Source organism: Anabrus simplex, chromosome 7 (genome assembly GCF_040414725.1).
Source record: "Anabrus simplex isolate iqAnaSimp1 chromosome 7, ASM4041472v1, whole genome shotgun sequence".
In the NCBI taxonomy this organism is placed as follows: domain Eukaryota; kingdom Metazoa; phylum Arthropoda; class Insecta; order Orthoptera; family Tettigoniidae; genus Anabrus; species Anabrus simplex.
This window is the reverse complement of record NC_090271.1, coordinates 138,912,952-138,929,577: the sequence shown is the minus strand read 5'-3', so window position 1 is coordinate 138,929,577 and position 16,626 is coordinate 138,912,952. Positions and strand designations below refer to the sequence as shown.

General features: G+C 33.7%; 1 protein-coding gene across 2 annotated transcripts in view; it reads left to right on the top strand.

Annotated features, from left to right (window-relative positions):
• The window catches only part of TfIIS (RNA polymerase II elongation factor), a 228,798-nt gene extending 212,961 nt beyond the window's left edge, over nucleotides 1-15,837 (top strand). For both annotated transcript variants that reach the window (XM_067151340.2, XM_067151341.2), the window contains one exon: nucleotides 14,289-15,837. The gene's annotated coding sequence lies outside the window, so the exon portion shown is untranslated. The remainder of the gene's footprint in view (nucleotides 1-14,288) is intronic.
• Nucleotides 15,838-16,626: the final 789 nt, after the last annotated feature.

Genomic DNA, 16,626 nt, shown 5'->3' with positions numbered 1-16,626 from the left:
GGAATAGCCTTCTTCCATAACTTAACTCGTTCTTCATCAGAAGGTAACACAAATACCGGAGTGTACTCTCCTTGTTTATAAATGGCTTTGCAGCCAGGCACACAGCAACTCTTAGGCATGGTGATATCCCTCACTGATCATCTTAATTCAAGTATATACAATTAGTGGTTAATAATAAAACACAGAATGTACTAACTCAATTATATTTACACTATAAATATCACTTCACACAAATAAACTACAAAATTAAAACACTGAAGAACGATCTTCTTAACCTATAGCTTCACATAAATACACGCTCACACTAAGTTTTCTTCACTAATTAACGACTTTCCACTTAATAATGCAGTCGATGACAACTCATTCTCACATATATCTGAGTGAACATGCGGGCACTGGTAAAAATTTCAATAAAACTGCGAAAATCTATGTTTAACTCTACTAACTCATGTGCTAAATTTCCCCCCTAACGATCAGCTGATTGCTTTCCCGCGCTCGTTACAGTACGGCCTGGACATCACGAAGGCAGTGGCTGTTGTTAAGCTTAGGTGAATCGCTAAATTTCTGAATACATTATTTTCAGGTACATTGTTCCTCTTAAAGACTATTTGAATATAAATTAAATTAAAATGATGTTAAAACAATGTGAGGGTTAATGGGTTGATGAAATGAGACAGGATGAATACATAGTTAGCCTGCTTAAAAACTATATCTATTCATTAGAATAGTTGTTAAAAGTTTCAACTCTGTTACACTAAAAATATCTATTTGTCTTCCAGTTAAAAGTTTTTTAAAAAAATGAATGGCTTCTTGACACTGTTCTTATTACTGCTGAATGCTCATTTCATTCACTCCTTCCAGGTAGGCTGTTATTTATTTTGAGCTTGCTTAATGTGCCCTAAATTGAGTCCAATGCGGAACTTTGAAGCTGATTGCCGGTCACTTTTTGAGAAGGGAGCTTCGTCTCAATTTCTTACTGTTGTTAGACTCCAATTCTACCGTGACCCTGGAGGGGGAACGTTTGAAGCTGCTTTACGTCTAGTATAATTATACTATAGTATAATTGGTTAGGATAACTGAAATATACACAGGAATAACAGGAGATAAGGTGAAGAAAGTCCTTCCAACTCGTTGGCTGAATGGTCAGAGTACTGGCCTTCAGTTCACAGGGTCGATTCCTGGCCGCGTTGGGGATTTTAATCGCTTCTGATTAATTCTTCTGGTTCGGGGACTGGGTGTAACTGGGTGTAACTAGTATAATTATACTAGGCGTAAAGCAGCTTCAAACGTTCCCCCTCCAGGGTCACGGTAGAATTGGAGTCTAACAACAGTAAGAAATTGAGATGAAGCTCCCTTCTCAAAAAGTGACCGGCAATCAGCTTCAAAGTTCCGCATTAGACTCAATTTAGGGCACATTAAGCAAGCTCAAAATAAATAACAGCCTACCTGGAAGGAGTGAATGAAATGAGCATTCAGCAGTAATAAGAACAGTGTCAAGAAGCCATTCATTTTTTTAAAAAACCTTTTAACTGGAAGACAAATAGATATTTTTAGTGTAACAGAGTTGAAACTTTTAACAACTATTCTAATGAATAGATATAGTTTTTAAGCAGGCTAACTATGTATTCATCCTGTCTCATTTCATCAACCCATTAACCCTCACATTGTTTTAACATCATTTTAATTTAATTTATATTCAAATAGTCTTTAAGAGGTCCACAGCTGGCCAAAATCGATAGAAGAAGTCTTTAAGAGGAACAATGTACCTGAAAATAATGTATTCAGAAACTTAGCGATTCACCTACGCTTTACAACAGCTGAAGATGTTTTCAAGTGAGAACGAAACATGTACTGTTTATAATCAATAATTTGCTAAAAAGCAAATAAAAAGTATCAAAAAGGTGGAAGATGGAACTCTCTGTGTTCTCCAAGCTTTTCAAGTTCTGCTAATAATCGAACAGTAGTAAGTTTTTGCCGCCGAGCCATTGTTTATTTATTTATTTATTTATTTATTTATTTATTTATTTATTTATTTATCACCTACAGTATGCACTGTACTACACAGGAGACTCGTCCATTCGCGACCACTGAAAAAGGCATACTATTTAGTTACAGCATGAGCTCCTATAGCGACACTTGTAAATATATCACAGTTAGCAAGCAGTGAACAGAACAGAGCTCCCTCTATCAAGGAGGTGAAGCGATCAATTGACCGCTTAGGCCTTCCTAAGTATAACGAACAATATCGGTGTCCCCTTATCATCTATTATTGATATAATTTTTTGTGTGAATGTGCATAACCTAAAAGATTAAAAGTCACAAAAAAAAAAAAAAAAGTGTGGAATTACCTTGACATTGGCTAACAGTCAAAATGACCATCCTGGCCTTTTTAGTGTTTATGGGTTGTTTTTCTTAGGTATTTTCTACATTTATTTTATCCTGTATTAGTTAGACAGACTGAAGAGCCTCACAGTTATATATTGTTGTGTCTGACAACTTGGATCAATTATTGAGACACCGAGAATCATTTTGAGTGCAAGCTTTATTGTGGAAGTTGATTTGTTGAAATTACAGAGCAGTATAAAAATTAACATTATTTTGAGAGCTGGAGAAATGGCATTGCACCTCAAGTAAGTGGTTGTAGTTTCCCTGATATTGTATCATTTATAGTAGAACTTTGAGCACCTCTTCTTCCATACCTATTCTTGATGTAAGACTATCATTTCAAAATTATAAGTTTTGTAACAAATACATAAAGATGAGTATCGTATGATCATATAATCATGCATGGGGTGACATAAATTTTGAGTTTCATTCTGGTCCGTATTGACAATTGATCACTATCAAAGGGTAGAGAAAGGTCCACCTATTCAATACCATTATTGTAATATAGTGTCCTATATAATTGGTACTAGCTTCGACCCTACATACATTGGATCATCTTCAGCCATGATTAATTGGAAACCTATGTTTACATACAACCAGTAATAAAGAATATAATTTAGGATGTCTTAATTTAAAATCTAAGTCTTGATGAAGTCTGAGTACTCATTTAAAACCAAACTGACACATCAAAACTGCTGCAGTTGGTGTTCAACCATGTCATCGTTCGTTTAGTAACCAAATGTTTTTGAGTCGATCAGGGAGTTGGTATTCCTTATCTGTATAGTCAAGCCATTTGATTTATAAATTATGTCTTGTTGAATAGTAACATGAGTAATGATTTATATGTAGCTTGAAGGGGAACATTCACAACTTGAATAAGTATTCCTTTTCATCAGATGTAGTGATCTGTTGTTTAAATTTGGTATGAGGTGAATGTCTGAAAATACAATATTTGAAGTGAATTATTGAGAAAAGAAGAGAAGCTAGAAGATCTAGATTAATATACAGCTATATGAGACACATCCCTATGTTCCTCATAAATTGTGTGCACTTGGTACGGACACCAACACCAGACTAACTGTTAAGCGGGAGCAGGAGTATAGCTTATGAAGGTAGGGGTTGGAAGAGGGATGTGTGAAGAGAGGCGGGTAGGTAGGGATGAGCTGATTGGTGGACTTAATGTGTCTTTTTTTCCATTTATATTTTGCATATATAGGAATAATTGTATCAAATAGGATATTAGTCCCATAAGGTTTTTCATTTATTTCATTGATGTGATGGTTAGGGTTAAAGTACTGTTCTATATGAATGTAACAGTTCTCCAATATGTTGAACACGGTACCTTTCTTATCCACTTTCAGTATGCTTAAATCTTGGTCAGTTGATGTAAAATTATTTTTAAGTCTTTCGTGTGTTGTGTCCTGGCAGAGAAACGATTTATCTTGAAGCATTGACATGTTCCATGTATCTTATTGAAAAAATATGTTCTGTTTGACTTATATACTTTCACAGCTATTGCATTGTGGTTTGTAGACACCTGATTGTGAAAATTTATTAGTTTGATTGACAGTACGTGTACCGGGCGAGTTGGCTGTGCGGTTAGGGGCACGCAGCTGTGAGCTTACATCCGGGAGGTAGTGGGTTTGAATCCCATTGTCGGCAGACCTGAATATGGTTTTCCATTTTCACACCAGGCAAATGCTGGGGCTGTATCTTAATTAAGGCCGTGGCCGCTTCCTTCCAGCTCCTAGCCTTTTCCTATCCCATCGTCGCCATAAGACCTATCTGTATCGGTGCGACGTAAAGCCACTCTTTAATGTCAAAATTTTCAGTTTAGGGTCCGTATTGAATCGAGTTTCACATAATAGCAAAAGGAAGCAATAAGATTCACCTATTCAATACTAAAAATTATGTGATAGATTCTACATATCTGTTAAATCATCACAATTCGTTTATTCAAATTTATGGTACCGATTTTGACAAAAATGTTTTTTATCATCAGCCTAGGAAAAAACTATACAAAGACATTAAAAATACATCGAAATATGACTCTTCTAATAAAACCGTATCAGTAATTTAAAAATTATTCATGTTAAGGCTAAAATTGTTTTGCAAATATTAGCTGATTGTCATTATTACATTGGTAGTCGTTTATATAGTTAGGTGTACACCATAACAGTTATAATTAAAAAGAAGGGCATGCTAAAAGATTTTTTTCTACTATATACTTTGTGGTAAAATATAATTATCAGTTTTTATCAGTCAAAAATAAGTAGGCATTATAGTCATATTTGATAGGCTAAAGAAACAACCAGATACTTAATCATAAATTGTTCCTCAAAATATGCAGTAGAAGTGTCTGGAACATTCAACTTGGACTTAACAGAAATTAAAATTTAAGTATAATTATATCCAATAAAAACAGAATGGACTGGTTTAAGTCTATAAATCACTGATAACTTGGTGTTAACAGAGTATTTTCAAAGTTCTTGTTTCAAACTATCAAGCAGAGCCTATCAAATATGACTACAATGCTTACTTTTTTTTTTAAATGAATCAAGCTGTTTAATGAATACAAATATTATACTTATTTACAAATCATAAAAACTGATAATTATATATATTTTATCACAAAATATATAGTACAAACAAATTTTCAGCATGTTATTCCTCTTTAATTATAATTGTTGTGGTGTACACCTTACTATATAAACAACTACCAAGGTAATAATGACTATCGGCTAATATTTGTAAAAACACTTTTAGTCTTAACATGAATAATTTTTTAATTACTGATACGGTATTATTAGAAGAGTCATATTTCAATGTACATTTTAACATCTTTGTATAGTTTTTTCCTAGGCTTATTTTTGTCGAAACCAGTACCATAAGTTTGAATAAACGAATTGTGATGATTTAACAGATATGTAGAATGTATCACATAATTTTTTTGTATTGAATAGGTGGATCTTATTGCTTCCTTTTGTAATTAGGTAAAGCCACTAGCAAAGAAAATGAAGTATGTGTATTAGAGAAATTGGAAAAATTGTTATTACTAGTTTTAAAAGCTATATGTTCGTTGTGTTTCTTGAAAATATTAGTAATTTGGTATATGAGGAGCATATTTCCAAAACGTCCTTTCTCCACATTTTGAGGAAATTGACTTACGGGTACATTGATAATGTCCATCTCTTTCTCCGTGGAATGGTGATGAGTTTTTAGGCAGAATGTCATTTTTATGAGCACAAAACACGGTTAAATATGAGCTATGTGTCCAAAGAGTCTCTTCTCCACAGCAATATAGCTGACTGGAGTACATCACAATTTACAAAATGTCTCTTCACCTCTATACTGCATAACAAGGACTGCCATTATTGTTTCAAAGCTGACTCTTATCCTCCAATACAACTAGATAGAAAGGCAATGAAAAACGAGCATTCTATGCAATTTCATTGCAAATATGGTGATAATTGTGTAGTGGTAACATTGTTGCATGACTATTAGATTTAGGAAAACAATTGAACTACAGGTTATGGTGTAATAATACATTCAATCCTTGTACTTCGTGTGCGTTTTTTGCCTAGTTATTGTGCTTTTACGCATATTGTGTGGTATATTTAATAAGTTTGGACATACTTTTTGTCAGGTGTTTACTGTTACATTTGTTTCCACGCAAAAAAATGGCAGAAAAACAGTCAAATGAAGATAGTGTTAAAAACAGTGTAGTGGTTCCTGCTCCCTTGAGAAAAGGGAGAAAACGTACTAGGAATGAGGAGGAGTGGAGGAAAAATATTAAGAAATGAAAACTTTATGCTGAGAAGAGACTACCACAGATGCCGAAGTGTACGCATGTCAGCAGTGTTTTGAAGTGTAAAGAGTTATCTATGCAGGATGTTCAAATGTATTTCCAAAACGTCTCTTATCCTTTTTAGATTTCCAAAATGTCCCTTCTCCAACACATTTGTATTAATGTCTAATTAACGGTATGGTATTAAATGCATTCTTTGATTGTGGAGAATTATGGAATGTATAACAATCAGCTATAAGAATGTTTGAAAGAGTCAAACTCAAAATTACATTTTCTATTCGTTTTTTCTCCGTTCTGTAAACTAGAAGCTGCTGGAGAAAGGACATTTTGGAAATATGCTCCTCATATGTTTACACTATTGAACATGAAGGAGGAATACGTTTTTTTGCCTATTGATTCTGTGGTTAAAGTAGAAACATGACGTCTTTTGGTTGTGTTGATATTATTGATAAATTGTGTTGTGCGTTACACCCGTTTGATTTTCGTATTGATCATATAACATTTAGTTCATTTTGAAAGTCCCTTTTGGATAAGGGGATGTTGAATATATATTTATATTCTCTCTCTCTCTCTCTCTCTCTCTCTCTCTCTCTCTCTCTCTCTGAGCTGGAATTTAATACTTCTGTGATGCCAGCAATCTCCCCAGTATTAAGGTCTTTTCTAATGAATTGTGTCTTCTCATGATGTGTCCAAAGTAGCTTAGTTTTTGTTTCAGGATTAGGCCATACCTTACTATAGTATGCCACTGTTTTATGGAATTGGGAATGGAAAGAATAATTTTTGATTGTACTAACCATTTGATTCGATTTTCTAAAGATACGATAAGATAGCTGTTTTGGGATCTCTAGTAATACTTGAATCTAAATAATTTAGATTCTGTTGGGATTCAGATTCCAGTGCAAAATTGATATGCAGATCTAGGGCGCTTAAACTGGATAGGGTATAGGCCACATTTCCAAGGTCTCGATTTAATTTGGCCAGAACATCACCCACATAGCGAGGCCAGTAGCAGATATTATTGAATACGGGTTTGTTTATTATCTTTGTGTATTCTAAATTACCTAAATAAATTTCTGCCAGTATCCCTGAGGCTGGCGCTCCCATGGTCAAACCATTCTGTTGGTAAATAACATTATTAAAACTGAAGTAGTTGTTATTTAGAACCCGTTTCAGAATGGACATAAATTTCTGAATTTCTTGCATGGATAATTTACTATACTCTCTTCAGTTATTGTATATTATATCTACGGTTTCTTTTATATGGATACTTGGATACATGTTTTTAATATCAAGAGAGTGGATTGTATGGTTAGGTTGAACTCAAAAATTTATAAGATTATCAACTTATTCTAATATCATCGAAACATACTTTCAACCTATTAGGTCATGTTTCGATGACAATGCGGTCATGAAAATTCAATATTCATTAATTCTAATGTGTTTTTAATGGACTTGTTGGTTAGGAACATGTAACTTTTCTTTAAAAACTGTTGTATGTACTGTGAGGTTTTATGTAAAGAGCTCGGTCTATAAATAATTATAGGTCTCATGGGTAGGTCAGCCTTATGGATCTTAGGTTGTGCTCTAGCTTTGGGGAGTCCTGGGTTCATATTGATTAGTTCAGGGGTTTCTTTGTCATTTAAGAGGAATGTTAGACTTTTAAGCAATTGTTTTAAGTACTTTTGAATTTTAGTTGTATGATCTTCTTTTATAATGGTAAAAGTTTTGTCGGGAAAAAAGTTGTTCGTTTTACTCATGAAGACGGTTACAGAGGACCTTTCTCTACCCTTCGATAGTGGCGTGACTTAGTAAATAATTAGGCTTTTTAAAATAAGTTTGAATACTGCATTTATACTGTAGTGTTTCACAAATAACACTTTGAATATATTGCATATTCTTCTGCAAATTATTGGCATGTTCAAACATTTTGTTGACCTAGTGGATCTTTATTTCATTTCTTATTTATATTGTATCTTTTCCTCTGACAGGTATATCACACTTCAGCAGGCTCTGGATATTATTGAATCAATTATATAGTAGATGATGTGGTGGAGGTCCAGAAATAAATATTCATTCTGACTAAATCTCTGGTGAGAAAGTTGGTGCGAGCTTGCTGACAAGCTTACTGACTTTCATCTTTCCAGTGGTGCCAAAGTTTCTTTTTTAGTACTATTACGAGTAACGAGCTTTAAAAGCTCAATTATAACATCCGTATTGACTTGAAATCAAGTAGAAAATATACACTCGGTACTCTCAAATATTCTATTTAAGGATCACTTGTTCGATACATGTTGTTACCTTGAACTAGTACATGTTTCGTCCCCTAGAGACATAATCCCCTACATACATACACCAGATACAAAAAATGAGATTGATAAAAATGTTGAGACACAAGCTAAGAAGCATGAGATATAACATTTAAACCTGGATGATAAATTGTGAACATTAAAATTCTAAAGTTCTAAGTCCTCTTGTAGTTGAACTGTTAGTTTTTCATTAAAAAAATAATATCTTTAGGTCCAGAAAATTTTTGATTCGGGACTTGAAGTCTGTTGATTACATTAAGGTACTAAGCGTGATGTGTTGTTTACATTAGTGGTGAGAATAACAATATTGTTATTAACCTTCTTCTGTGTTTAACATGTTGAATGCCCATACAAAATAGCTTCTTAAAATTATTGTTGGGAAAACACTCCATAAGACTTTTAATACCAGTTTAAAAGGTGAGATATTTCTTGATTTGAAATCCAAACGAAATGGATTGATAATAAAATGAGCTGTGAGTCCTTGATTCAAGAGTGACTGTAAGACAATGAGGAAAACAAGTGTAAGTTTCAGAGGTCCAAAAATACTGAACAAACTACACAGTGGATGAGATTAATGTACTTACTTCCTCTGTTGTTGGGCTCGGTGAAAAATGTGAACTCGCCAGTGTTCAGGTGTGGTATAATTGAGTTTGATCTGCGTCTGTTAGGGCATTGAAAGAGGGGAGGTGGGAGGGCATGTCATGGGCGGAGAAAACAAGATGGGAAGTCTCTGAGTGAGCACAGCACTATGATTGGTGTTCCTTTTTATGTTTAACCTTGATTAGTTCTTAGTTTTTATATGATAATTCATTTATGTTCCCTGCGAGATTATTCCTCTGGTCCAGATATATGAATTCTTCCTACACATTCAACAAATAATCTTTATTGAAATTTTTCATTTAAGTTTGTAAATACATGACTGAAATTTGTCATATAGTCGTTCGTGGCTGAATATCTATGATATTTCTATTGGCCAATGTACTGATGGTGATTTTTTTTTTCCCACCAACAGGACACTTAAGACCGTAAAGACTTGTCGCCTTAACGATCATGGGCTTCAGGCGGGCTCTTAAAATCACGGCAAACCTGGGAATCAAATATGGACCAATCAGGCTGGAAGCTTTTGTCCTAACCCATAGACCATGAGAATTGGTCTACAAAGTCAAGAATAGCAGCTGAGGGGGTTCATCACACTGACAATTCATCATCTTGTAATATTCAAGCTGTACAACTGTCGCTTGGTAGGGTAAACCCCATCAGGGCTGTAGCGCCATGGATTTTTGTTAGACCCTGAAGACAGTTCTGGATGTGTATTTGGAACAGTAAAGCATTGTGCTATGTTAAAATAACCTGTTAATCCTTGGAATCTTTCAATTTCATTATTTGGTTTGGTCATTGTTAAGTATTGTTTTGAAATATTTACATATCTTTGTTATAATAAATTTCTTTATTGTCAATTTCCATAAACATATCATCATTCTGAATGATTAATGAGAAGTAATATAATGAAAGCACCAGAAAACCTGATTCACTTGCGCTTAGGAATCTTGTACTTCCACTAAGAATGTCATCTGGAGCAAGTGGTGGAAAACCAATGTTGAACCTTCATGTTCTCTTGATATTTAAGTAGATAATGTTGAGATCCAGTCTGTTAGTTGATTATGTTACAGTAGCTGTTTTATGTCCCATTAACCAATTTTACTGTTTTTGAGGGAAGCCTGTTAGTATTACTCTAGATGTCACAAAACTGTCAGGGCATTGACAATTTAATAAAGTAGACAGGTTGCTGTGTCGTATGGAAAAGGAAATAGATTCATACTGTATGGGGGTTTCAGACATATTTTTTCTTTCCTTTTGGAGAAAAGTGAGCCCTGGGATCTGAAAGTATTTTCTCTCTCCCTTTAAATACGGGGCATGTATATAAATGAATATATTGTGCATTTACAAGCAAAAAATTGGTGTCAAATTTCTCTTTGGGAAAATCAATTTGTTATAAATATGTCTTTCAATAAATGAAACTTAAATTGATAACTATCAATTTATTAGCTTCGAACTAATCATTTTCGAGGAACATCCGTTTGGAATTTGGTATCGATAGGTGTAGGATTCAGTGCATTGAAAGGGAGGAAACTGGCTCACGGCTAACAGAACTTCCGCAAGTGAAGTGATCATTTCTCTAGGAAAATATGAGAGGAATTATCCACCTTTCAATACAAAATTCCCCTGAATACTGTCAGTATGGATCAAATATGAAGTTTCTTATTTACAATATCAGTTCTCTAGAGTATAATGAGTAAAATTATCTTGGTCATGGCCATCTAACAGTTCTTCACATCACACCCTGCATGGTTGCTAGGTAACATTGCATCACTCATTTTGTGACAAATTTTCAATGACCCCAAGCTACCTTCTATATATAATTTAAACATGTAAAACAATATTGTGAGAAAACCACAATTCTAATACACCAAAAAAAAGGTCTCCATCTCAGGATTACTAGAAAAATATTATTTATTTCATTAAGCCTCTTATTTGCGTAAAATAGTCACTTATTCTAATACGATTTTTAGGCCCTTGCAGTTAACTGTATTTGCCGGTAGATGACTCTATAAAAGTAGTCTTCATTGATCTTTCTATGCCAGCCCAATAAAGTACTCTGTGAAAGTTGTCTATACAGATCTTTCAATATCAAGTTTGAGCTTTTTTTTAGAAGCTCCAGGAGGCTACGGAAAACATTTGTTTGTTCAAATGTAGTATACATGATTAGAAGCAAAGGTGAGATTGCAATCTCTGCTGCATGGACAGGAATTGCAGCTTTGTTATTACCAGATGGTAAGACAATTCACAAAACTTTTGGTCTACCTGTTCCAATAACAGATACTGTAGTTCAAATTCATGTATAAATGGAACAGCTCAGAAACAGATGTTTTGCAAAAATCAGCTGTTATTATTATTATTATTATTATTATTATTATTATTATTATTATTATTATTATTATTATATATATACATTCGTTTAGCCCCTTAAGGAGCACGTGGAACCATTAAATAGCACTGGTATTCTTCATCTTCTTGTTCTTCTTATCTTCCAAAAACTTCCTCATCCTTTCACTATGGGCCTGCCGTCTTTCTTGTGTCCACGAGTTTTTGAGTTTCAAGCTTTTCTCAGATGGATTCTTGGGTGCAAATTTATGGCTGTTGATCTTTTGTCTGTATGTATTCCTTGTGGTTATTATTATTATTATTATTATTATTATTATTATTATTATTATTATTATTATTATTATTATTATTATTATTATTATTATTATTATTATTGATGCATCCTCAATGATTCATCCATCAGCAGTAAATTGCATTGATGCCTACTAAAGGACATAATAAGGTGTGAAAAATAAGTGGGTGGTAAGATTGTCATATTTGGGGGAGATTTTTGCAAATTTCATCCTGTGGTATCCAAAGGTGGAAGAGTTTAGGTAATTGAGGCATGTATCCAGAGTGCTCATATATGATCATAAATTCACTTGTAAACAAACATGTGTGCAAAGCCTTTCAAAAAGGAATTTGCAGCATGGATACTACAATTAGGAAATAGTGAAATTGAAAATGAAATAGGAAATGATACAATAAAGGTTCCCAATGACTTCATTGGCAAGTCACATTTTTCGGCAATTATATAGACTAATTCTTCAGAACAACTGTAAGTCCCTTCAGTGATGACTCTAACAGCATAAATGGAAACCTTCTTCAACTATTCCCAGGAAGTTTTAAGGAATACAACAGTACCGATACTCAGTTGTCAGATGATGATGCTGACACAAATTTCATATAAGCAACATACCCATAGAATACCTACACTCCATTATGCCATCTGGAATGCCTCCACATGTATTAAAATTGAAAGTTGGTTCAATTGTAATGCTTATAAGAAGTAAGCACATGTCCTTTAAGTTTAGTAAACGGAGTGCATCTAATAGAAATGTATGACAAAATTATAAAATTAGAAGTCATTTACATGTGCTTCCAAGAATCAGGTAACTTATCTGCCTAGGATTGATTTGGTATCTACTGACAGTAACCTGCCTTTCACATTTAAAAGGAAGTAGTTCCCATTACGTCTTGCTTTTGAAATGACCATTAACAAAGCAAAGGGCCGATGTTTTGACAAAATAGGTATTTACTTATCTTGGTGTGTTTTCATCCATTGTCAGTTACATGTGGCATTTAGTAAAGTTAAAGCTGTGAGGGATGTCAAAATTAAAATTAGAGCTGCACTATAAGAGGGTCAGTTCCCAGAAATTGAAGGGTATTTCACAAAAAAGATAGTTTACAATTAAATGCTAAAATCAGTCAATGAATAGGACAATCAAATACAAGCATTTATATTGAACTGTAGCCTACCTTATTAAAGTGATTAAAACATGACTGTTATAACCATGCACAAGAAGATTGATTGAGCAATTGCCAAGGTTCAAGAATTCCATATGTATAGCAACAACAGAAGTGTAAGTTTAAAGACAAATAAATGGGCTTCTGGAATTGAGTATATTTTTTGTTACTTTTCTCATGCTTCCTCTATCATCAGTTTCATTTTTAGTCTTTGTTAGCAGCTATTGCTGTGATGGGCCTTTAATAAGATATATTTGTCAACCCACTAAGTCAGAAATCTTACTTCTGAGAAAATCTCATATTTATCTTTAAAATTGTGCAGTGTATTTGATAGAATAATACTCTATAGCTGTATAAATATATTTTATCTGAATAAGCAAGAAAATGCAAATTAGAAAATTCAGCAAACAAAATGATTACAAAGCCACAATATTTTAACTGTGCTTGAAAAAATAAATTATCACCAGATTGTTCAGATCTTTTTTCTTCTCATTTCTTTGGGTTATCAAGACATTTTACCTAATAATTGCAGTAGATATGCAGAAGATGTGAGGAGGTCTTGCGACTATATTCAACAGATTCTGGTATTGTACACCTTTGCAGATTCCTTTTTGCTTTGCTAGTAGCTACTGTATGCCATATTATTATATACCAACAATTATCTAGAACTCTTATGCCATCTACAAATTCTTACCTCCATGTAGTTTTGATGAATTTATTACTTGCATAAAATTTACTTTCTTCCTGACTGCGCACTCGGATGCTTCTCAACTGAAATCAAATATACAAAAAGAATAGAGAAGTTTATGCAGATATTTAAACCTATACTGATCCATGCATTAATAATTCTGAACATTTATTTGTAAAATAAAGCTATGCTCTATTTGACCTATGGTGGAAAGTTAATCTTTTGTACTTGTAATTAAACCTATTCAGTAGAAGCTTTATTGCACTGATTATTCACTTAAATGATTGGTAAACGTCTGTTAGTTATGGCATTTATTACATATTTTTCACCTGACTGGTGGTGGTGGTCATTGTTTTGAGAGGATGCCCATGACCTCCAGTCACCTGACTGTGCTGTGTTTGTTAATGTAGTAAGGTATAGATGTAATAGCATCTTCAGATATTTCTAAATACAATATTATTATAGCCTCTTTGGTGAAGCATACAGTATTGCATGATTTGGTTAACCTTCCAACTACAAGCACCCAGTTTCTTTGTGGAATATTTATGTACATTAATTACCTTATACATTTCTGATGTGGTAAATTAATCCTATTAGTAGACAGTAAATGCTTTGGCTGCCTGTACTTCTTTAAGAATCTCATGTGAAATGAATTCAGTTATATTAATGTATATTTGATTGAAAATTGACACTTTATTTCCTTATGTTGCAGCATTTACGAAAAGATCCGTCATTAAAACATTATCTATCTTAAGGACTAGAAGAAAGAAACGTACAGACTCAACCAGACTGTATGCAGTGTTGCATACACCTAATTTGTCTTGTTTGAAGGTAAAGTGTGAGCTCTGTGACCCTTTGAGAAGATTGGCTTTGGGCGATCTCTGTTCTTTTTTCCTCTATGTATTTTTGCATTGATGTTAGTTATTGTCCCATATTGCTGATATAATATCAGTGCATTGGTAGCTGTATGTTTTCACTGAAACTGGAAGTGAACTTTGCAAGATGGGACACTAGTCCAGTCAGTGTGCAGTCAAAATTGAATAATTTATTTGAATGAATATAAAAGTGCAACTTGGAAAAGAAAACTAAATTCAGCCATGCGGCTGGATAAGAGAAACTTCAGTCTGTTCGGTGGAAATTAACTTACTGAAATGAAGTTGTGAAGATTGATCATAAAGGACTTGCAAAAGGGGGTTCCAAAGGTAAAGAAACAAAATTTTCCTCTCAGTTGTTATTCGCAACAACAACAACAACAAAAGAAATAAGAAACTCAGACTTTTTTCCTGTTGTGTAGTTTTAAATAAGAAGCAATATGTACAATAAGGGGTATATTTCTTTCCTTTTTATTGTCTTGGATTGAGGGAATCTATCTTCAAACACTCTGGAGATTGTTTAAGACCAGAAAATTAACCAGCTGATCACCAGATGTACTCATTCCTTTGTCAGTGTGTTTAATAAAATAAGGTGAGTGTTCTTTTCTGATTAAGTTACTGAAAAATTATTGAAAATCAAATAACAATGTACATAATGTTAAACTTCCTGATTAGTTGAAAATGCTATCCAAACAATTTGCTTAAATCTTATCTTGCCTATATGCCAGACAGATCAGTGTTCATCTTTTATGTTAGCATTTCCATTACTTTAGAAAAAAACGCTCTTCACTTCACTGATCACTCGTGTTGAATAAATACTGTGTTCCAGCAGTAGTCGCCTGTTGATGTTTCGGCTCTTGTACAGTAATTTCAAAAACAACTCTACTTGCAGGTAGGCATTTTATTCCTTGTGACATTTCATAATCTAGGGGGCTGTATTTCCATATTCTTTTGGAATCCTCCTCGTGTTTTTCAAGCTTACTTGCTGTACATTGTCATAGTTGAATGTAACTAGAATGAAATATCATATTCTGAATGTAGAGAAGAAAAGGTTAATGCAGTTATAAATAGTGTCTTCTTTTTTTTACGTTATTTTTATGAAGTTCTTTGACGTAACTATTTTCTAATGTTCTCAGTTCTTTTCATATTGACTCCATGCACCATTTTTGACTCTGTACAATATGCTCAAAGAGGGTTTGCCAGTCATAGTAATGTTGTAAAAAAAATTTTTAAATCGTAATCAAATGATGTTTGTGTTGAATTTAGGTCCTGTAATTTATTTTGAATGCCGTATTCAATTTTGAAGGACTGTTGTACCTGTGCATACAAATATTAAGAAAACTTGTATGATTCTTTCACAAAAAGTAATAAAGCTTTTATTAAGTTATATCTGGTGTTATCATTTTATTTTATTTTATGATAAAAGTTTCCATGGTTTTCATAAAACAAAATAATCATCATGAAATCTTAGTTGAATTAAGAACTGTAATTCTAGTTAACTTCATTATTTGTTCTTTCTGAAAACCTGGTTCATAAGGGGCTTTGTTTTTGAGCATGTTTATGGATTCCTTCAAAGCAGTAGAAACCACAGACTTCGTTGGAGGTCATTTGTTAGAACAGAGTAATATGATGTTCTGCAACTTTTACCAGTGGCCCTTAATTACAATGATATTTCTGTTTATGATACAGAGTAATGGAAATATACTGTAGATATTTGGTATCCTGCCATCCACATCTGCTGATCACTCAGACTCAGGATCAATGATCGTTCCTACCATGGTGTTTTGAAGAAATGGTGCTAATGTTGTTTGAGTCATCAGTCCATAGACTGGTTTGATGCAGCCATCCTTGCCACCCTATCCTGTGCTAACCTTTTCATTTCTACGTAACTATTACATCCTACATCTGCTCTAATCTACTTGTCATATTCATACCTTGGTCTACCCCTACCGTTCTTACCACCTACACTTCCTTCAAAAACCAACTGAACAAGTCCTGGGTGTCTTAAGATGTGTCCTATCATTCTATCTCTTCTTCTCGTCAAATTTAGCCAAATCGATCTCCTCTCGCCAATTCGATTCAGTATCTCTTCATTGGTGATTCGATCTATCCATCTCACCTTCAGCATTCTTCTGTAACACCACATTTCAAAAGCTTCTATTCTCTTTCTTTCTGAGC